This window comes from Odontomachus brunneus, unplaced genomic scaffold (assembly GCF_010583005.1).
Source record: "Odontomachus brunneus isolate Ranch 3 - 2012 unplaced genomic scaffold, Obru_v1 Obru_scaffold_056, whole genome shotgun sequence".
NCBI classification, from domain to species: domain Eukaryota; kingdom Metazoa; phylum Arthropoda; class Insecta; order Hymenoptera; family Formicidae; genus Odontomachus; species Odontomachus brunneus.
This window is the reverse complement of record NW_022639506.1, coordinates 612,845-618,173: the sequence shown is the minus strand read 5'-3', so window position 1 is coordinate 618,173 and position 5,329 is coordinate 612,845.

The following is a 5,329-nucleotide window of genomic DNA, read 5'->3' as shown; positions in this document are numbered from 1 at the left end:
CCACATCCACCATATAGCCCAGACCTTGCGCCATCAGACTTTCATTTATTTCGCTCCTTGCAAAACTCCTTGAATAGTAAAACGTTTGCTTCTGAAGACCTCATCAAACAGCACCTTGACAAGTTTCTCGCAGAGAAAGATAGGAAGTTTTATGAACGCGGTATTATGAAGTTGCCTGAGAGATGGCAGAAGGTCATTGAACAAAACGGCCAATACATCATTGATTAATGTTCATTACGTATATTAAATAAACGCACCTGAAAATCAAATATAAAAAACGCAATGACTTTTTGAACAACCCAATAGAATGGGATGATGTGAACTGTGACGTGACGATTTTTACTAAGTATCGTCCGTCGCTCGAAAAGTCGTGTGGAACCCAAAGTATGAGCTTTCCGGCTGCAGGCGGATGTCGCGTCCTAGCCGTGAGGCGAATAGGACGCGAACCTGCGTAGCCCACTATGTTTGTGTACCGAAAAATACGGTTAGGCAAAGGGCGAGTCAGGAAGAAGACGACCAACTTCGGAGAGGACTAGCTGCCGCCGTGGGAGAAGAGGAATCCCAGTGAGGAGCATCGGGAGGACCGCATATCCCAGGTGAATCGCTTACATAATTTTAAGATTAATTAGAGACCGACAGACTAGGCTCCTCTAAGAAGGCCGACAGCCAAAGATGACCAGATCCCAGAATGTCGAAAAGGGGTTGCCGACGTGACCCAGTCACGAGCTGCCGCAAGGAAGCCGCGAGGACGGAGTCGACGGACACCGCGGATGAGCGGAGGACGGCTGCAGCCAAAGCCACGCCGGCGAGAGCATCCTCCGCGACCCGGAGCGTCCTCCGAGCCAAGCAAAGACGCCGCAAGGCTCGGGGACTGAGGAAACAACGGCTGCCGAAAAAGACTTTGCTCCAAGGTCAGAGAGACCGACAAGCAACGAGGATCCGACGTAAGATGAAACAGTAAGCCGAAAAACAAAGGCCGAAAAATGGGGGAAATAACCTAGCAATTGGCCAATCAAGTACTGGAAGCTATCGGAGCGAGCGATTTGAACCTGGGATAAAACCCGGTTAACCGATCACTCGAGAGCTTTTTCTTTTGTGCGATACTTAAGCCACGGGAACCTGTGAAGGACGCGCCATCTGCGGAGCCGACGACGACGACTAGTGGGAAGACGACTCGCCCTCCTCCGTAATGGCTCCTACACACAAGATGCGGTAATGCTTGCCGCGCGGCGGAAGTCCGCTCGACAGCCAATTAATATGTTGCTTTTCCGTAAGAGCTAGAAGGTTATTACGGAAAGCAGCATATTGATTGGCTGTCGCACAAACTTCCGCCGTGCGGCAAGCATTACCGCGTCCTGTGTACAGGAACCATAAGGCCGCTACCGCCACGGGTCAAGATTTTTGTGAATCCAGAGGGGACCGCCGCTGTTTGTTGCCGACTGCCCCGCTCCGCTGTTTCTTTGGTGAGTTCGAAAGGAACGTACTGATATTTTGGGTAATTGGTGTCGCGGAGCGGTTGCGGCGTCGGTGAGTTGGAGCTCGGCCGTCCACCCTGGGCGAGGGCCAGGGTTCGCGTTCTTCTCAAGAAAGGGAGAGCTCTGCGTATCATTTGAAAATCCGATCTAAAGAACTGCCGAACATTCGCCGTACGCGATATAACGGGTGAACATACCGCCGAAGGCCTACGTGGCTGTCGTGACCTTCGTGGTCACGACTCGTAAGTTTGCGCTGCCAAAGACCAGTATCGCGACCGCGAACATGGATTAGTTGTATTATTGTTTTGTGTAGCTGCCAAATTATAAACCATATGTTAATCGCTACCGCTGAATAAAATTCAGATTAATAATATTCAATATCGTATTATTTCAATTCCCTCCTATCATCTCCGACTTGTCGTGGAACCAGCCCCTCTACCGAGAGCAGGCTGAGGTGCCGGTCGCTCGTACTGGCTGTTCGGGCGGAGGACGAGGTCCACTCGTCGGCGAGACTATTTCGTGTTAGTGATTTGAATTCTTTAGTGGGTACGGACCGCCCCATACCTGGCGCCCATTTAGTGTTGCTTTTCTTTTTTTTTTGAGCTGTCGGGTCTCGCGAATCCGCCGAGCGCTTAGAATTGTATTTTATCCTGTACCCGATTCGTGTGCCGACTGCACGAGTCAAAAGTGCAGTGTTACAGAACATAAAAGTCTTATTTGTTTTGCAATATTCGCAATAATCGAGATATTAATTGTAGAAAATTTGTAAATGATCATGCAGAATATGGTAAATGAGTTATAATAGCGACGCTGCCGTCGTGTACTTATACTTTAAATCAAATTGAACAAAAAGTCCTCTACCATTTTCCAAATAATCACATAGATTTTTAATTATTAATTAAAGAAGATTATTGCATTATTAAAGAAGATTTTGCGTGATAATGCACTCATCTTCTTTAATTAATAATTAAAAATCTATATGATTATTTGCAAAATGGTAGAGGACTTTTTTATTCGATTTGACCTAAAGTATAAGTACACGACGGCAGTTGTCTCTGTTATAACTCGTTTACTATATCCTGAATGATCATTTACAAATTTTCTACAATTAATATCTCGATAATTATTGCAAATATCGCAAAACGGTATAGGACTTTTATGTTCACATCAACCCATTCTATGTCCCCACAAAATTCCTGGAAAAGAGTGTGAGACACCTTGTATATAGATATTTTAAATCAAAGAAATTATTTTTTATCTAGAAATCATAATTTTACAGCTTATTTTACAAATTTAAAAAATATTTCTTTATATTTATTACATATTTTCTAAAATCTGACAAATAAATTTTTTTTAAGTTTGCAACGCTTTTTCCTCGTGTAGTCGGCTCGCGGAGACAGCGCTGATTAAATCTACGGCGATCGCTCAACGGAGTGAAATCCGGTTTCACTCCTACGACACTCGCGACTCTGGTCAACCTTCCGGAATTGGGCGCCAGGTACGGTCGGCCGTACTACCTTACTATTTTCACTAACTTTAGAACTCATCGACGAGAGGAGCATCGGTCGCCGGTACGACCCTTCGGCAGCTCAGCTGCCCTTCGATAGAGGGGCTGGTTCGATCGCGGTCGGAGGTGCTCTAAGGATGGATGGGGTTAGCAATATGACACGAGGGCTGTGATCTACTGTACCGGACACAGATTTATTCTCGGCAGCTAATTTGTTAAAAGTCTATTCGCGCTCGCGACAACGTTCTATACGGCAGCGGGTTGTCTCAATTACGACCTTCAAAGCTCGCGACAGCTATCTTCACGATTGTTCGATGCGGCGGTGTGTGTTCGTCCTTGGTTACGACGGGGACAGTCGACAACGTTACCCCGACGCGTGAACTCTCCTTGCTAGCGAGACGGATGCGGTTCCCGTCACCTCCCGGGGGGGACGGCCAGGCCTCGGCCGTCGACGCGTCTCCCGATCCGCGACTCCAAAATAACCATGCAAATAAGGGCCGTCTTTATGGAACGGACTCACCAAATCGTCGATCGCGAATCGGTCACAGTCGTCAGCGGGCAACAGCGATCCCCTTCCGGATCACACAAACAAGATCAGTCCTCGAGCGGAGTCGGCCTTATGGCGTTCGTCGGCGTCGTCGTCCTTGCTGATGCAGCTTGGTGGGCGTTACGTCCTTTACACCTTGCCGTTCCACTGCGAAAACACGAGAGCTCCCGCTGATTTGTGAGGCCGGATTTTATTCCCAATTTGATCCCTCTTCTCACCAGTTGGCGACCTTTGATTGGCTACTTTTCTCCAGAGCCGTTTATCTGCCTTTGTTCCTTCGCTGTTTTTCTGTTTTTCTCTTCTTTGCTTGGCATAACGGCAACTTATCAATTTGTTGTTTCGACCTTGGGCCTCGCATCTTCGACAGCCGTTATTTCAAGTTGCCTGTGGAGCCTCGCAGAATCCGTGCTAGCTCAGCGGACGCTCCGGGTCGCGAAGGATTCGCTGGCCGACACTGTGCTTCGGCCGCGACTGTCCTCCGCTCGTCCGCGGTGTCGATCCGCTCCGCCCTTGCGGCTTCCTCGTGGCAGCTCCCAGTCTCCCTTTCTCTCTCTCAATCGGCGACTGATGTCAAGGTCCCTGTAGCTCCGTAGTGCTGGCTCTGAAAACATGTAGCTCTATCGGTCTGCTCTTTCTAGCAGAGATACCTCCAAATTGCGGAAACTATTCACCTGATCTCCGGCCTCCAACCTGTCGCCTCTCTTCCTTTCCGCCCGTGGCGGCAGCTTCTTCTTCTCGTCGACTCCGATCTTGTTGACGCTTGTTCGACCGTCCGCTCTTAATTTTAATACACTTTTTGCTAATGACGGGTGCGCATCCTCTCGCCTTACGGCTAGGACGCGACACCTACACTTCAGCTCGGAAGCGCATTCCTGCTTCCTTAGCAACCGTCAGTGACGGACAATTCTCAAAAATCGTCACGTCACAAGTTAAAAAATTATATTTAACACAATATATTTCTTTGATTTAAAGAATTTTTTTTAGTGTATACATTACCAATTTAAATTTCGATTTTATTTCCTCATTAATTTAATAAATAATTATATTTTTTTTATGTATAATATTTATAGAAATATTTACAAAATATTACTACAAATTAATTTTTTGTTCACATATTGTATAAAAAATTGTATAAAATATTCAGATATTTAACCTATATTTTAATAATATTTTGAATATTTTAAAAGATTTTCATACCTTTTCCTCTCTCTCTTTATGTATATATAAAAAAATATTTATAAAATATTTATAAAATATTTATAAAATATTTATAAAATATTTATAAAATATTTATATAACATTAAAAAAAAAAATTTGAAATAAATATTTACAAACATTATCATTAATATTTATAAATATTTATCATTCATATTGTTTGTTGTCTGGGTTAATACTTTAAATCTTGACAGTACAATACCCCCTCCATGCCGCCACCTTACCGTGGTGGAGGGGTACCGGCGATCCGATGAAGGCTCGGCGGCAGTACCTTTCGGCTTCGGCCGAAAGGGAGGCCCCTACCTGAGGATCGCTGGCGAACGGCGGCAACGGGGAAGGAAAAACCCCACAGAAAACCGGACCGCGGTGGGCTGCAGCCCCGCGGTTGCTAGAGAGGGACGTAAATCCCTCCACTGCAGGGGAGCCCGGCGACTCCCACAGGGCCGATGGGCCCAATTGCCGGTAGGGGTAGGCGGCCCTGATTCCAATCGCCCGGCCGGCTGGGGCCGTTAGGTGGAGCCTGCTCCACCACCAGTCTTGGGGCGGGGTTGGGGGGACCTCCGCTCCGGCGCGGGTAGCTTCCGC